Source organism: Salvelinus alpinus, chromosome 28 (genome assembly GCF_045679555.1).
Source record: "Salvelinus alpinus chromosome 28, SLU_Salpinus.1, whole genome shotgun sequence".
NCBI classification, from domain to species: domain Eukaryota; kingdom Metazoa; phylum Chordata; class Actinopteri; order Salmoniformes; family Salmonidae; genus Salvelinus; species Salvelinus alpinus.
In genome coordinates this window covers 34,193,965-34,210,623 of record NC_092113.1, presented here as the reverse complement: position 1 = coordinate 34,210,623, position 16,659 = coordinate 34,193,965, and the positions used below count along the sequence as shown (strand labels likewise).

The 16,659-nt window shown below is 42.0% G+C and overlaps 1 long non-coding RNA gene across 1 annotated transcript; it reads left to right on the top strand.

The window, feature by feature from the left end:
* The first annotated feature begins 7,798 nt into the window (after window positions 1-7,798).
* Window positions 7,799-10,748, top strand: LOC139557743 (uncharacterized). The gene is made up of 2 exons (XR_011671457.1): window positions 7,799-8,434; window positions 10,199-10,748. It is a non-coding gene; the product is annotated as an uncharacterized lncRNA (long non-coding RNA).
* Window positions 10,749-16,659: the final 5,911 nt, after the last annotated feature.

The following is a 16,659-nucleotide window of genomic DNA, read 5'->3' as shown; positions in this document are numbered from 1 at the left end:
CTTGTGTGTTCCAATGGAGTAGCAGCAGCAGCATGACATTTGTCATGTTATTCTGCAGCATATGTTATCATATTGTTCAGCACAATTCAAGCTAATTCATCTGTTGTTCTGCGATGCACTCCAGAAAGGACAACTCCGGTGGACTGGCTAGGTTCACTCACTCATGATATTTCTTAGTATTTATTGATATCTCACGATATTATATATTTTTTGGAGGGGTATTTAATTAGGGTCCCCATTTGGATGTTGTGAAAGCAGCAGCTGCTCTTCCTGGGGTCCACACAAAACATGACATAATACAGAACATTAATAGACAAGAACAACTGGAGGACAGAACTACATACATTTAAAAAAAGACACACGTAGCCTATATATCAATACATACACACAAACTATTTAGGTCAAATTGGGAAGAGGCGTTGTGCCATGTGCTGTTACGGCTTTTTGAAACCAGGTTTGCTGTTCATTTGAGCAATATGAGACGGAAGGGAATTCCATGCAATAATGGCTCTATATAGTACTGTACGCTTTCTTGGATTTGGGACTGTGAAAAGACCTCTGGTGCATTCCTGGTGGGGTAAGTGTCTGTGTCAGAGCCTGTTTAAGTTGACTATGCAAACAATTTGGAATTTTCAACACATTAATGTTTCTAATAGAAAGTAGAATTGATGTAGTCAGTCTCTCCTCAACTCTTAGCCAAGAGAGACTGGCATTCATAGCATTTATATCAGCCCTCTGATTACAAGGAAGAGCAAGACGTGCCGCTCTGTTCGGGGCCAGCTGCTGCTTAACTAGGTCTTTCCTTGCAGGACTCGACCACACGACTGGACAATAATCAAGATAAAATAAAACTAGAGCCTGCAGGACTTGCTTTTTTGGAGTTTGGTGTCAAAAAAGCAGAGCATGTCTTTATTGCAGACAGAACTCTCCCAATCTTTACAACCATTGAATCTATATGTTTTGACCATGACAGTTTACAATCTAAGGTAACACAAAGTAATTTATTCTCCTCAACTTGTTCAACAGCCACACCATTCATTACCAGATTCAGCTAAGGTCTAGAACTTAGGGAATGATTTGTACCAAATGCAATGCTCTTAGTTTTAGAGATGCTTAGGACCAGTTTTTCACTGGTCACCCATTCCAAAACTCTTATGGGTTACAGTGACTTCATTAGCTGTGGTTGCTGATGCGTATATGGTTGAGTCATCAGCATACATGGACACACATGCTTTGTTTAATGCCAGTGGCAGGTCATTGGTAAAAATAGAGAGCTGCCTTGCAGTACACCACACTTGACATGTTTGACATTAGAGAAGCTTCTATTGAAGAACTATTGAGTTCTATTAGATAGATTGCCATATCGTGGATTCAGAGCTGAGGTTGAAAAGCCATAACACATATGTTTTCTCAATAATAGGTCATGGTCAATAATGTCAAAGGCTGCACTGAAATACACTGCTCAAAAATAAAGGGAACACTAAAATAACACATCCTAGATCTGAATGAATGAACTATTCTTATTAAATACTTTTTTCTTTACATAGTTGAATGTGCTGACAACAAAATCACACAAAAATTATCAATGGAAATCAAATTTATCAACCCATGGAGGTCTGGATTTGGAGTCACTCAAAATTAAAGTGGAAAACACACTACAGGCTGATCCAACTTTGATGTAATGTCCTTAAAACAAGTCAAAATGAGGCTCAGTAGTGTGTGTGGCCTCCATGTGCCTGTATGACCTCCCTACAACTCCTGGGCATGCTCTTGATGAGGTGGCGGATGGTCTCCTGAGGGATCTCCTCCCAGACCTGGACTAAAGCATCCGCCAACTCCTGGACAGTCTGTGGTGCAACGTGGCGTTGGTGGATGGAGCGAGACATGATGTGCTCAATTGGATTCAGGTCTGGGGAACGGGCGGGCCAGTCCATAGCATCAATGCCTTCCTCTTGCAGGAACTGCTGACACACTCCAGCCACATGAGGTCTAGCATTGTCTTGCATTAGGAGGAACTCAGGGCCAACCGCACCAGCATATGGTCTCACAAGGGGTCTGAGGATCTCATCTCGGTACCTAATGGCAGTCAGGCTACCTCTGGCGAGCCCATGGAGGGCTGTGCGGCCCCCCAAAGAAATGCCACCCCACACCATGACTGACCCACCGCCAAACCGGTCATGCTGGAGGATGTTGCAGGCAGCAGAACGTTCTCCACGGCGTCTCCAGACTGTCACGTCTGTCATATGTGCTCAGTGTGAACCTGCTTTCATCTGTGAAGAGCACAGGGCGCCAGTGGCGAATTTGCCAATCTTGGTGTTCTCTGGCAAATGCCAAACGTCCTGCACGGTGTTGGGCTGTAAGCACAACCCCCATCTGTGGACGTCGGGCCCTCATACCACCCTCATGGAGTCTGTTTCTGACCGTTTGAGCAGACACATGCACATTTGTGGCCTGCTGGAGGTCATTTTGCAGGGCTCTGGCAGTGCTCCTCCTAATCCTTCTTGCACAAAGGCGGAGGTAGCGGTCCTGCTGCTGGGTTGTTGCCCTCCTACGGCCTCCTCCACGTCTCCTGATGTACTGGCCTGTCTCCTGGTAGCGCCTCAATGCTCTGGACACTACGCTGACAGACACAGCAAACCTTCTTGCCACAGCTCGCATTGATGTGCCATCCTGGATGAGCTGCACTACCTGAGCCACTTGTGTGGATTGTAGACTCCGTCTCATGCTACCACTAGAGTGAAAGCACCGCCAGCATTCAAAAGTGACCAAAACATCAGCCAGGAAGCATAGGAACTGAGAAGTGGTCTGTGGTCACCACCTGCAGAACCACTCCTTTATTGGGGGTGTCTTGCTAATTGCCTATAATTTCCACCTGTTGTCTATTCCATTTGCACAACAGCATGTGCAATTTATTGTCAATCAGTGTTGCTTCCTAAGTGGACAGTTTGATTTCACAGAAGTGTGATTGACTTGGAGTTACATTGTGTTGTTTAAGTGTTCCCTTAATTTTTTTGAGCAGTGTATAACAGTACAGCTCCTACAATCTTATCAATTTCTTTCAACCAATCATCAGTCATTTGTGTCAGTGCAGTACATGTTGAGTGCCCATCTCTATAAGCATGCTGAAAGTCTGTTGTTAATTTGTTTACAGAGAAATAGCATTGTATTTGGTCAAAAACATTTTTTCCCAACAGTTTGCTCAGAGCTGGCAGTAAGCTGATAGGTCTGCTGTTAGAACCAGTAAAGGCTGCTTAACCACTCTTGGGTAGCGGAAGGACTTTGGCTTCCCTCCAGGCCTGAGGACAAAGACTTTCCTCTAGGCTCAGATTAAAGATATGACAGATAGTGTGGCTATAGAGTCAGCTACCATCCTCAGTAGCTCATCTATGTTCATATTTTTTTATAAATATTTGTAAGAACATAACATGATTCAACAACTGAGACATAAACTGAACAAGTTCCACAGGCATGTGACTAACAGAAATGGAATAATGTGTTCCTGATCAAAGGGGGGGTCAAAATCCCAAGTAACACTCAGTATCTGGTGTGGCCACCAGCTGCATTAAGTACTGCAGTGGATCTCCTCCTCTTGGACTGCACCAGATTTGCCAGTTCTTGCTGTGAGATGTTACCCCACTCTTCAACCAAAGCACCTGCAAGTTCCCAGACCTTTCTGGGGGGAATGGCCCTAGCCCTCACCCTCCGATCCAACAGGTCCCAGACGTGAGATTGAGATCCGGGCTCTTTGCTGGCCATGGCAGAACACTGACATTCCTGTCTTGCAGGAAATCACGCACAGAACGAGCAGTATGGCTGGTGGCATTGTCAAGATGGAGGGTCATGTCAGGATGAGCCTGCAGGAAGGGTAACCCATGAGGATTTCTTCCCTGTAACGCACAGCGTTGAGATTGCCTGCAATGACAACAAGCTCAGTCCTATGATGCTGTGACACACCGCCCCAGACCATGACGACTCTCCACCTCAAAATCGACCCCGCTCCAGAGTACAGGCCTCGGTGTAATGCTCATTCCTTCGACGATAAACGCAAATCCGACCATCACCCCTGGCGAGACAAAACCGCGAATCGTCAGTGAAGAGCACTTTTTGCCAGTCCTGTCTGTCCAGCGACGGTAGGTTTGTGCCCATAGGCGACGTTGTTGCCGGTGATGTCTGGTGAGGACCTGCCTTACAACAGGCCTACAAGCCCTCAGTTCAGCCTCTCTCAGCCTATTGCGGACAGTCTGAGTGTAACAGTACTCTTCTTGCGTTGTGTACAATCAATCATCGACACAAACTCCAACTTGTAGCACCAGTCATGGAGCTTTATTCTGATAGAAACAGCAAAAAATTGCACGTCATGCAATGCACGGCTCACCATCCAACTCTGCACTCACGCACTGTACAAAAATATACAAACCCCCCCACCAGACACAGTAAGTTGCTAAATAATATTAGCGGGAATTCTCTACAACAAAATGCACAACAAATATTCACCAAAAAACGCTGCATCTTACGTGTGATGTTCGAATAACATTTACAAACAAATTGATATAAATTGTACATTTAAATCATCACTTTGGGAGTATAAAAATCACTTTTGACGTAGAGTGCTTTGCGACCAACAACTTACCGCTGGTTTGGTGCTTGTTCACTGGGACGATTCTAACTGAAACATCCTCCCTCGTAAGCAAGCTACGCAAACCAGCCAATAAGATGCCATGTTGAGTAGGTGAAGGCAAGACAAAACTAAAACCAAAAACCCATTGGCTTAACAATAAAGTGGCAAGGGGAATCACCAATATAACCCTGTTACATGAGCACTGATGGAGGGATTTTGCATTCCTGGTGTAACTCGGGCAGATGTTGTTGCCATCCTGTACCTGTCCCGCAAGTGTGATGTTCGGATGTACCGATCCTGTGCAGGTGTTGTTACACGTGGTGTGCCACTACGAGGACAATCAGCTGTCCGTCCTGTCTCCCTGTAGCACTGTCTTAGGCGTCTCACAATACAAACATTGCAATTTATTGCCTTGGCCACATCTGCAGTCCTCATATCTTCTTGCAGCATGCCTAAGGCCCGTTGACGCAGATGAGCAGGGACCCTGGTCATCTTTCTTTTGGTGTTTTTCAGAGTCAGTAGAAAGGCCTCTTTATTGTCCTAGGTTTTCATAACTGTGACCTTAATTGCCTACCGTCTGTAAGCTGTTAGTGTCTTAACGACTGTTCCACTGGTGCATGTTCATTAATTGTTTACAGTTCATTGAACAAGCATGGGAAACAGTGTTTAAACCCTTTATAATGAAGATCTGTGAAGTTATTTGGATTTTTACAAATTATCTTTGAAAGACAGGGTCCTGAAAAAGGGACGTTTCTTTTTTTGCTGAGGTTACATTTTAATCATTTAGCAGACGTTCTTATCCAGAGTGACATACAGTTAGTGCATTCATCTTAAGATAGCTAGGTGGGACAACCACATATCTACTAATCCCAGTAAGAGGGGTACAAGAAACAAAATGCACCTTGAAAGCAACTAGAAACTTAATTGATGGGTAAGATGAGTTTGAGTCTGTGTGGTGTGTATATCTGTTTATATACCTCAGAGTCGTCCTCATTGTGAAGGGGTTGGATGTAGGGGTCATGTTTACGGATGAGAGGTTCAACCAGCAGCAGGAACAACATGTAGAGTAGCAGAGAGCCCACCACTGACAGGTAGATGATGATCGTCACCTGGGGATGATGGAAAATAAATGTAGCTTGGATTCAAGTTTAGCAGACAAAGCCTTTGGCTGCTTTCTGACATGCAAAGGCAAACATTTGACAAGTAAAACATGCAGGGGTACAAAGACAGGAAAGGAAGGATGTATCTAAAAAGCAGAAGGAGAGGGATATTTCATATATTATAAAAAAAAAATGTATATCATAAATAATATTACTATTCAGGTTATTTGCAAATACAGACATACATAGTCTTGTATGTAAAAAATAATGGACATTTTTTTAATGAAAAACTGAAGTATGGAATAGATGTTAATGTATAAATTGATGATAAATTATGATATTTGTCGAAAACAGGTGCCTTCTGCTTAGGGCTGGGAGATATGGACTGGGTGACTCACTATGTACAGTACCAATCAAAAGTCTGGACACACCTACTAATTCAAGGGTTTTTCTTTATTTTTACTATTTTCTACAAAATATATTTTAGATTTGAGATTCTTCAAAGTAGCAACCCTTTGCCTTGATGACAGCTTTGCACACTCTTGGCATTCTCTCAACCAGCTTCACCTGGAATGCTTTTCCAACAGTTTTGAAGGAGTTCCAACACGCTGAGCACTAGTTGGCTGCTTTTCCTTCACTCTGCTGTCCAACTCATCCCAAACCATCTCAATTGAGTTGAGGTCGGGTGATTGTGGAGGCCAGGTCATCTGATGCAGCACTCCATCACTCTCCTTGGTCAAATAGCCCTTACACAGCCTGGAGGTTTGTTGGGTCATTGTCCTGTTGAACAACAAATGATAGTCCCACTAAGCACAAACCAGATGGGATGGCGTATCGCTGCAGAATGCTGTGGTAGCCATGCTGGTTAAATTCTAAATAAATCACAGACAGTGTCACCAGCAAAGCACCCCCTCATCATCACACCTCCTCCTCCATGCTTCATGGCGGGAACCACACTGGCGGAGATCATCCGTTCACTTACTCTGCGTCTCACAAAGACATGGCGGTTGGAACCAAAAATCTCAAATTTGGACTCATCAGACCAAAGAACAGATTTACACCATTCTAATGTTCATTGCTCGTGTTTCTTGGCCCAAGCAAGTCTCTTCTTATTATTGGTGTCCTTTAGTAGTGGTTTCTTTGCAGCAATTTCATGAAGGCCTGATGTTTATGTTGAGATGTGTCTGTTGGAGGAGAGGGATATTTCATATATTATTTTTTATTTATACACTGAACAGAAATATAAACGCAACATGTAAAATGTTAGTCCCATGTTTCAAGCTTAAATATAAGATTACAGAAATTCTCCATATGCACAAAAGCACATTTCTCTCAAATTTTGGGCACAAATTTGTTTACATCTCTGTCAGTGAGCATTTCTCCTTTGCCAAGATAATACATCCACCTGACAAGTATGGCATATGAAGAAGCTAATTAAAATGCATGATCATTACACAGGTGCGCCTTGTTCGACCTCAATTTAATTGAGATGGTTTGGGATGAGTTGGACCGCAGAGTGAAGAAAAAGCAGCCAACGAGTGCTCAGCATGTTGGAACTCCTTCAAAACTGTTGGAAAAAAGGCCCCTCTAAAAACGAATGTGCAGTTTTGTCACACAACACAATGCCAGAGATGTCTCAAGTTTTGAGGGGGTGTGCAATTGGCATGCTGACTGCAGGAACGTCCACCAGAGCTGTTGCCAGAAAATGTACACGTGGTCTGTGGTTGTGAGGCCAGTTGGAGGTACTGTCAAATTCTCTAAAACTGCATTGGAGGCAGCATATGGTAGAGAAATGAACATTAAATTCTCTGGCAACTGCACTGGTGGACATTCCTGCAGTCAGCGTGCCAATTGCATGCTCCCTCAAAATATCTGTGGCATTGAGCTGTGTGACAAAACTGCACATTTAGAGTGGCATTTTAATGTCCACAGCACAAGGTGCACCTGTGTAATGATCATGCTGTTTAATATGCCACACCTGTCAGGTGGATGGATTGTCTTGGCAAAGGAGAAATGCTCACTAACAGGGATGTAAACAAATTTGTGAATAAAATTTGAGAGAAATAAGCATATGGAACATTTCTGGGATATTTTATTTCACCAAATGAAACATTTGACCAACACTTTACAGGTTGCGTTTGTTTTTTTGTTCATTGTCGAATACACAACAGAATAGAAGTTTATATAAACATTATACAGTGATGATGTTTGTTGAAAACAGGTGCCACCAACTCAGTGGGGCCTTGAGGAGACCACTTAACCCTTAACCTGCTCCACAGGTGCTGCTCTGTGGCTGACCCTGTGCTGCACGTGGCGCAGAGCAGCGCTTGGAGCAGGTTGGGGGTTTAGTGACTCAAGGGCAGGTGGTAAGTGAGATGATGCCAACAACCCTGAGATGATGCCAAGTTCTGTTCGACAAAATATGCGACTTGGTATTGCCTTATTGGTTAAAAGTCTGGCCATCATATAATCAGCATTAAAGGTTAAAATTGAACACCTGTACTGTAGGTGTTTCTGCCTCCATGTGCTCTCATTGGTTGAGGAATCCCTGAGAACAGACCACCTGTATGGGTGCACTGGGGGCATACTGTATGTTGGGGGTGAATTGGAGAAGCCCGATGAAGTATTTATAAACAGCGAATGGGCACAGGAAAAAACATCAGTGCTTGGTTCCCCTGAGATACAGAGCATCGTCTACAGACTCTACTTAGCACAGGTAAGATCTACTCCGGTCTCATCTTTATATCGTTTATATGAGTCCTGTAACACATGTACAGCATAGCATTCTGCATATTGTACCACTAACAAAATTATTTCCTTGACAATTAACAATGTTTGTCCTTCCTCACTTTTTTGGAAATAATTTGTATTTTTTTCATTCTCTCTGAAGACTGTTAGTGTTGTATCTCCTCTTCTCTGTGAAGGCTGTTAGTGTTGTATCTCCTCTTCTCTGTGAAGACTGTTAGTGTTGTATCTCCTCTTCTCTGTGAAGGCTGTTAGTGTTGTATCTCCTCTTCTCTGTGAAGACTGTTAGTGTTGTATCTCCTCTTCTCTGAAGACTGTTAGTGTTGTATCTCCTCTTCTCTGAAGACTGTTAGTGTTGTATCTCCTCTTCTCTGTGAAGACTGTTAGTGTTGTATCTCCTCTTCTCTGCAGACTGTTAGTGTTGTATCTACTCTTCTCTGTGAAGACTGTTAGTGTTGTATCTCCTCTTCTCTGCAGACTGTTAGTGTTGTATCTCCTCTTCTCTGAAGACTGTTAGTGTTGTATCTCCTCTTCTCTGTGAAGACTGTTAGTGTTGTATCTCCTCTTCTCTGAAGACTGTTAGTGTTGTATCTCCTCTTCTCTGTGAAGACTGTTAGTGTTGCATCTCCTCTTCTCTGAAGACTGTTAGTGTTGTATCTCCTCTTCTCTGTGAAGACTGTTAGTGTTGTATCTACTCTTCTCTGAAGACTGTTAGTGTTGTATCTCCTCTTCTCTGTGAAGACTGTTAGTGTTGTATCTCCTCTTCTCTGTGAAGACTGTTAGTGTTGTATTTCCTCTTCTCCTCTTCTCTGTGAAGACTGTTAGTGTTGTATCTCTTCTTCTCTGTGAAGACTGTTAGTGTTGTATATCCTCTTCCCTGAAGACTGTTAGTGTTGTATCTCCTCTTCCCTGAAGACTGTTAGTGTTGTATCTCCTCTTCTCTGTGAAGACTGTTAATGTTGTATCTCCTCTTCTCTGTGAAGGCTGTTAGTGTTGTATCTCCTCTTCTCTGTGAAGGCTGTTAGTGTTGTATCTCCTCTTCTCTGATGACTGTTAGTGCTGTATCTCCTCTTCTCTGTGAAGACTGTTAGTGTTGTATCTCCTCTTCTCTGAAGACTGTTAGTGTTGTATCTCCTCTTCTCTGTGAAGACTGTTAGTGTTGTATCTCCTCTTCTCTGTGAAGACTGTTAGTGTTGTATCTCCTCTTCTCTGAAGACTGTTAGTGTTGTATCTCCTCTTCTCTGTGAAGACTGTTAGTGTTGTATCTCCTCTTCTCTGTGAAGACTGTTAGTGTTGTATCTCCTCTTCTCTCTGAAGACTGTTAGTGTTGTATCTCCTCTTCTCTGAAGACTGTTAGTGTTGTATCTCCACTTCTCTCTGAAGACTGTTAGTGTTGTATCTCCTCTTCTCTGAAGACTGTTAGTGTTGTATCTCCTCTTCTCTCTGAAGACTGTTAGTGTTGTATCTCCTCTTCTCTGAAGACTGTTAGTGTTGTATCTCCTCTTCCCTGAAGACTGTTAGTGTTGTATCTCCTCTTCTCTGTGAAGACTGTTAGTGTTGTATCTCCTCTTCTCTGAAGACTGTTAGTGTTGTATCTCCTCTTCTCTGAAGACTGTTAGTGTTTTTGACTCAGGTTCTTTCCGACTCACGTGTGGCTTGACTAGGCTATATTTTGTCATCCTGTTAACATGCAAATGTCTTTGAAACCCTGCCTTCTATTTTTTCCCTCTCCTAGTGTTCTTTCCCCTGTTGAAAGCCATGGCCTCCCTCTCTCTGGGACTGCTGTTTCTCTATATGCTGGTTGGCGTCCATGGTGCAAATGTCAGGGTGTCCGGCCTTCATGCCAACGGCCTTCGAGGGGACCCTGCTGGTAATTACCCTGACCCCTACGTCAAGGTTTGGTGTGGTGGCGAATCCGGTGGCATGACAGACTGGCACAAGGATACTCAAAACCCATCCTGGAGTGCCGTATTCAACTTTCTGAATGTGCCTTCCAGTGCTTCCCTGAAGTTTGAGATCTGGGACAAGGACCTCAACTTCGATGACCACCTGGGAACCTGCACCACTAAGCTCCAGTCTGGCAGTCACAGCATAACCTGCGGTCTGAGTAGTGGAACCTTCTACTACACTTACAGTTACCAGTAAGCCAGCCATAATGTAGAACATAATTTACCAGTAAACCAGCCATAATGTACAACATTAGGCCATCACATACCTTAATGAAATTGTAATGAATTTTACAGATGAACATTAAGGCCTAAATAAAAACTTGCATTTCTGAACAATGGTCTCAGTCTGGTTCTCTCATTTATTTGGACAAAGAAGCTACATGTTTTACATTTGTCTCTATTCTGCAGCATTTTGGATTTGAGATCAAATATTTAATATTAGGCAACAATACAGAATGTCACCTTTTATTTGAGGGTATTTTCATACATACAGATACAGGATCTTAATTTTATCACTTTTGTTGCTGCGAATTTTCCTACGCCACATAAATTCACTGAAACCCCACACTAACCCACAGTTATATTAACACTTCTTAGGGCTGCAATCCCGTTAACGGGATCGATATGACAACAGCCAGTGAAAGTGCAGGACGCTAAATTCAAACAACAGAAATCTCATAATTAAAATTCCTCAAACATACAAGTATCTTATATAATTTTAAATGGTAATCTTGTTGTTAATCCCACCACAGTGTTCGATTTCAAAAAGGATTTACAGCGAAAGCACCACAAACGATTATGTTAGGTCAGCACCTAGTCACAGAAAAACACAGCCATTTTTCCAGCCAAAGACAGGAGTCATAAAATGCAGAAATAGAGATAAAATTAATCACTAACCTTTGATGATCTTCATCAGATGACACTCATAGGACATCATGTTACACAATACATGTATGTTTTGTTCAGTAAAGTTTATATTTATATTTATTTACATTTACATTTTAGTCATTTAGCAGACGCTCTTATCCAGAGCGACTTACAGTAGAGTGCATACATTTTATTACATTTTTACATACTGAGACAAGGATATCCCTACCGGCCAAACCCTCCCTACCGGCCAAACCCTCCCTAACCCGGACGACGCTATGCCAATTGTGCGTCGCCCCACGGATCATTTATATCCAAAAATCTCAGTATACATTGGCGCGTTATGTTCAGTAGTTCCAAAAACATCTGGTGATTTTGAAGAGAGCCACATTAATTTCCAGAAATACTCATAATAAACGTTGATCAAAGATCAAGAGTTATACATGGAATTTTAGATCCACCTCTCCTTAATGCAACCGCTGTGTCAGATTTCAAAAATGCTTTACGTAAAAAGCAAACCATGCAATAATCTGAGGTCGGCGCTCAGAGCCCAATCAAGCCATACAGGTACCCGCCATATTGTGCAGTCAACAGAAGTCAGAAATAACATTATAAATATTCACTTACCTTTGATGATCTTCATCAGAATGCACTCCCAGAAATCCCAGTTCCACAATAAATGTTTGATTTGTTCGGTAATGTCAGTGTACAGTATTCATCCATTTATGTCCAAATACCTACTTTTGTTAGCGCGTTTGGTAAACAAATCCAAAGTCACGAAGCGCGTTCACTAAAAGCAGACGAAATGTCAAAAACTTCCGTAACAGTCAGTAGAAACATGTCAAACGATGTATTGAATCAATCTGTAGGATGTTTTTAACATAAATCTTCAATAATGTTCCAACCGGAGAATTCCTTTGTCTTCAGAAATGCGATAGAACAAAGCTCGCTCTCACATGACCACGCGCATGGTCAGCGCATGTTCAGGTCATGGTAGACCGTACTCAATCCCCTCTCCTTCGGCCCCACTTCACAGTAGAAGCATCAGACAAGGTTCTAAAGACTGTTGACATCTAGTGGAAGCTGTAGGAAGTGCAAAATGACCCATATCCCACTGTGTATTCGATAGGCGATGAGTTGAAAACCTACAAACCTCAGATTTCCCACTTCCTGGTTGGATTTTTTCTCAGGTTTTTGCCTGCCATATGAGGTCTGTTATACTCACAGACATCATTCAAACAGTTTTAGAAACTTCAGAGTGTTTTCTATCCAAATAGACTAATAATATGCATATATTAGCAACTGGGACTGAGGAGCAGGCAGTTTACTCTGGGCACCTTTTCATCTAAGCTACTCAATACTGCCCCTGCAGCCATAAGACCCTGACCCCTACGTCAAGGTTTGGTGTGGTGGCGAACCCGGTGGCATGACAGACTGGCACAAGGATACTCAAAACCCATCCTGGAGTGCCGTATTCAACTTTCTGAATGTGCCTTCCAGTGCTTCCCTGAAGTTTGAGATCTGGGACAAGGACCTCAACTTCGATGACCACCTGGGAACCTGCACCACTAAGCTCCAGTCTGGCAGTCACAGCATAACCTGCGGTCTGAGTAGTGGAACCTTCTACTACACTTACAGTTACCAGTAAGCCAGCCATAATGTACAACATCAGTTACCAGTAAGCCAGCCATAATGTACAACATCAGTTACCAGTAAACCAGCTATAATGTACAACATCAGTTACCAGTAAGCCAGACGTAATGTACAACATCAGTTACCAGTAAGCCAGCCATAATGTAAAACATCAGTTACCAGTAAACCAGCTATAATGTACAACATCAGTTACCAGTAAGCCAGACGTAATGTACAACATCAGTTACCAGTAAGCCAGCCATAATGTACAACATCAGTTACCAGTAAGCCAGCCATAATGTACAACATCAGTTACCAGTAAGCCAGATGTAATGTACAACATCAGTTACCAGTAAGCCAGACGTAATGTACAACATCAGTTACCAGTAAGCCAGACGTAATGTACAACATCAGTTACCAGTAAACCAGCCGTAATGTACAACATCAGTTACCAGTAAACCAGCCATAATGTACAACATCAGTTACCAGTAAACCAGCCATAATGTACAACATCAGTTACCAGTAAACCAGCCATAATGTACAACATCAGTTACCAGTAAACCAGCCATAATGTACAACATCAGTTACCAGTAAGCCAGATGTAATGTACAACATCAGTTACCAGTAAGCCAGACGTAATGTACAACATCAGTTACCAGTAAGCCAGACGTAATGTACAACATCAGTTACCAGTAAGCCAGACGTAATGTACAACATCAGTTACCAGTAAACCAGACGTAATGTACAACATCAGTTACCAGTAAGCCAGACGTAATGTACAACATCAGTTACCAGTAAGCCAGACGTAATGTACAACATCAGTTACCAGTAAGCCAGACGTAATGTACAACATGAACATTAAGGCCTAAATAAAAACTAGCATTTCTGAACAATGGTCTCAGTCTGGTTCTCTCATTTATATGGACAAAGAAGCTACATGTTTTACATTTGTCTCTATTCTGCAGCATTTTGGATTTGAGATCAAATATTTAATATTAGGCAACAATACAGAATGTCACCTTTAATTTGAGGCTATTTTCATACATACAGATACAGCATCTTAATTTGATCACTTTTGTTGCTGAGAATTTTCCTACGCCACATAAATTCACTGAAACCCCACACTAACCCACAGTTATATTAACAGTACTGCACTTTGATGAAGCCTACTTTTGTCTAGCTAATAGTTTAATCACCGATCAAGCACATTATGGACTAAAGGTTCAAATCCTGTTGCTGCAGGATTATTTTACTGCTTAGAAATGAAAGTGCTTTTTGGGTCTACTCCCCCATTTAAAGAAGTCAAGTATTTGGACAAATTCACTTATAGTGTATTAAAATAGTCAAAAGTTTAGTATTCAGTCCCATATTCCTAGCACGCAATGACTACATCAAGCTTGTGACACTACAAACTTGTTGGATGCATATACAGTTTGTTTTGGTTGTGTTTCGGATTATGTTTTTCCCAATAAGAACTGAATGGTGAATAATGTATTCTGTCATTTGAAGTCACTTTTATTGTAAATAAGAATAGATGTTTCTGAACACTTCTACGTCAATGTGGATGCTACCATGGTTAGGAATAATCATGAATGAATTGTGAATAAGGATGAATGAGAGAGTTACAGAGCACACAAATATCATACCTCCCAAAAGTATTATTGGTATCAGTGAGAGGTTAGCATTTCTTTAGGGATAATGTAAGATCTTTCGTCATGATTTTGGGGGTATGATCATAATTTTTCACGATTCATTCATGATTATTCCTAACCATGGTAGCATCCACATTAATGTAGAAGTGTTCAGAAACATCTATTCTTATTTACAATAAAACTGACTCCAAATTTACAATACACATTATTCACCATTCATTTCCTATTGGGCAAAATATAATCTGAAACACACGACTGAACAAGGTTGTTTGTTATCAAACCAATAATTAGTGGCCCGGGATTAGTTTAAAACAGCCCGCGACATGGTTTGTGAAATTACATAAAATGCGGCACAGATTGAAAAAAGGTATCTCCAGTAATTTGCGCCATATGTTTTGAATGGTCTGTTGTTGTAAAGCTGCAAGCATGCCTGTCGCGAAGCTGTGCTTTTTCCTCTCTGGCACTCAGAGGCAGAGTAAGTCAGTAGGGCTGAAGGATGTGGTAGTATCATATGATAAATAAAGAAATAAACACGGAGGGGAGTGTCTACTGTATGGATAGCCAGTCAATCTGTTCCTTTACTAATGATGTAACTTGTTGAATATCATACTCCTTCCCTACACCATAGTATCTTTAGCATTAAAACTTGTCACTTTTGACCAGGTAATATCAGTCGAAATCTACTCTGTGTGTCATTGTAAAGGGTCAGGTGTACCTTGATGGTGTTGCTGCTGCGTTCCTCATACTTGCACTCACACAGCAGACAGTAGGCCTCCACATCATGGCCTGGCACTGGCATGGGCTCCACTACATGGAGGCACTTACTGAGCAGACAAAGGTACACACATTATAAATAACTAGTCTCTTATTATTAGTCTACTGCCTCTATGTTAGTCCAAGATGTTAGCCTGACACTTTTATTAATTATTTCCAGAACTACATTGAACCATGAAGACATCAATCAGCAAATTGTGTGAGTGGGGGATCCTTAAATCCACAGCTTCTTGGCAGAACTAGTTAAATGTACTGTGGAAGACAACAGGAGCGAACAAAGCTGAGTGACTGAGTTAGACCAGATTGTGAATTCTGCATGATGTGCATAGGGCTTATGTGATAGAACATTTCTCACCAATCTTTCTGGGAGACATTCCTGCTGTAGATGTGTCCAGTGATGTTCCTGTAGGGTGGACAGATACACTTGCAGCGCACGTCTTCAAAACTCTGTGAACATAGAGAATAACATTTTCGTCATGGGGATCTACAAAACACAGTGAATTGTTAGCCTGTACTCTCAGAAAAAAAGAACCTAAAAGGGTTCTTTGGCTGTCCCCATAGGAGAACCCTTATTGGTTCCCTTTCCACAGAGGGTTCTACATGAAACCCAAAAGGGTTCTACCTGAAACCAAAAAGGGTTATTTTATAGACGGGTTAGATCACGAAAACGATGTGATCCAATTGGGCAGAAGTCCGTGTGTTGTTGTGATTCTGGATGGTCAGATAGCTAGCACCAAAGACTAAAGTTTCCATGTGGGAACCGTAGGTGGCTTGTTACAGCTAGTTTTATCTTGTTTTTGATACCGTGTCTGTTTTGAGGTGTTTTGACTGATGTCACATCTATCCTAATATCCTGCTGTAGAAAAAGCCTCAGTTCAGTGTGTGAAATATTAGCTAAATCTATTGTGTCATATGTCTGTTTGTAAATACTTATGTAAATGATATATTTCTGGATTTCATTTTCAATACATTTTCAAAAATGTTTATTGAATCAATATTGAATTCAGGCTGTAACACGACAAACTGTGGAATAAGTCCTGAAGGCACTGTAAATCTGTTTCCTGATTCGTCACCCTTCTCCTGAAATGCCACACTCCCTCTCATGGATTTGACAATGGTGGACACTCCTGCCAACCACCATCCACCAATCCAATGCTTTTAAATCCATGATGAGGAAACGTGCACGCTTCAGAATAAGGGTGGATAATCGGGACGCAACCTGAAGACCGATGGAGTCAATCAAATGTGTCATTTCTTTCTTTGTTGGTCAGATTGGAAGAGCTTTCAACCCTTTTCTCCCTGTGTCTGTCTTTCCCAGGAGG